We start from the raw sequence: 2,056 nt of genomic DNA, 5'->3' as shown, positions 1-2,056 counted from the left end.
GTAATGTTCTTGAAAAAAGTGGAAGAAATGAAGAAAACTAAAAAATGATCAGGTTACCCTAAATACATATTGAATTCATATGAATGATGGGTGTGAACTTTGTGCTGTTTGGTCTTTTGATTATGAAATGCATCAGATATATTTCTGTCTACACAGTTTTGTGCAGAGCTTTGCAACAATAAAGTCTCACCGGACACTTTTATCTCTATTTTACATCTATTTTTATCTATTTTACATTTCTGGGTATTTTGTACATTATACGCCCGGTTTGATAACAACATAATACCAGACAAGGTGATGACAATAACAATGATAAATGTTATTGAGCTGAATAGCAAGGTTTTAACAAAACTCGCACGCTTTTTGACCTACTGAGTAGCTAGTGCACATTGCCCTTTTGTTGTCTATCCTCTGGCCACTGGCCACCTCCATGTCTAGATAACTCCTTGGCTTAGACAAGTCTGTCTTGGTCGCATCACGTTAGGCCTGGTTATTACATGCCATGGTTCCAACCATGCTTTTTCACTAGGGTTTGCTTGTATATTGCAAGCAATTAGCTAACATTGGTCCACGAGTGACATGAGAAAGATCGTTTAGGATTTTCCAGAAAGTTCCAAATTCAGTTTTAAAACATAATTTGTGTGCACTTACATGAGTTCAACGAGTTAGATGGCGTTACAATCATAAACTAAACCCTGATCATTCCATTTGACAATGTCATTTGTGTCTATTGAAGCTAGCTAAAGGCAGAAAAAGTACAATTTGTTTTGGTCTATTCCTTAAATTCTTTTTCAAATGATAAATAGAGCCCAAAGGTATCTGTGTGGAATCAAAAGTAATTGTGATTTTTTTTCGTCAGTATTTGCCCTTAGTAGGGCGCTGTCTAGTCATGATTGAAAAACAGTATTAGGCATTTTCCAGCCGGTCTAGTTTTCCTGTTAGAAGCCTTTGCCCCAAGTCGTGGAAATGTGGAGCCTTTGGAAATTTGATGCTTCATACTCCAGCCAAAGAAGAATTTTCCCTGCTTGACAATCGCACTGAATCAGCCCTTCAGTCCAACGGAATTTGATTGAGAAGATGTAAACAGTAAAGTAGCAAATCCAACAAGATTTAAAACCAAGAACACCCTCACAGTGGTTAAGAGCAAGCACAATTTTCAACCCTTTCATTGATCATAATATGCTAGATGGAAATACCAATTTCTTTTGAGCCTTTAGTTTCCTCAACTGTCACGAGGTTAGCGAAAAATTAAAGGCCATTCTAGCAGCTTACAAAGGAACGAGTAAAAAGTAATTCTTTTAATGTTTGCGTCGTTACAATTACACGATTTGAAAATGTAATAGAATATCAGCTCCTTTTTCGAAAAGGGATCGAATTACTGTTATTTCGTTACTAATGTTCTGCTCATTTGTTCTTTACGAAGAACAGATTCAACGCAATTGACAACTCGCCTATGCGCAACCTCTTAAATCCCAATTCAAAGAGATTATAATTACGTATGTCACTATTAGACCAAAAATTCCCCATGAAAGGACATTTTTAAAGAAAAAATCCTTGGAGATTGTTCGGGCTAATCTCATTTGATTGAAAATTTGCAGTGTTTGGGGAAATGTTTGAAGCAGCTTTTAATGTTACCTATCCATTACTTAGCAGCCTGCTTTTTTACATAATCTTTTGATTTGGTCAAGTGCTGATCTAGATATCAGATTAGGTCTTTTGAAAGCTAAATGCAAAGAAAATCAATTTGCAGTTGAGTCCAGTGTACATCATGATTAAAATCGAATTTTGTCTCTTTTGACTGGTCAAGTTGATCGTTAAAAGTCATACTACACCCAAAAATGCTACATAATTATGAATTTTAAGTGGTCTTGATCTCACTTGCCATATTTCACAATTTACTTTTAATGATTTACTGCTAAAGATATATTTAGCACCAGCAGGGAAGACGTCAGTTCTGAGCAGAAACGGTAAGGGTGAAATCTGAAAACCTTGTCTCGATTTGCCAAAAAATATCCTTCAATTAGGATTAGGTCTTTTAAATTTATTTTGATTCGCG

This window comes from Tigriopus californicus, chromosome 5 (assembly GCF_007210705.1).
Source record: "Tigriopus californicus strain San Diego chromosome 5, Tcal_SD_v2.1, whole genome shotgun sequence".
NCBI lineage: Eukaryota > Metazoa > Arthropoda > Copepoda > Harpacticoida > Harpacticidae > Tigriopus > Tigriopus californicus.
Note: the sequence above shows the minus strand (reverse complement) of the source record.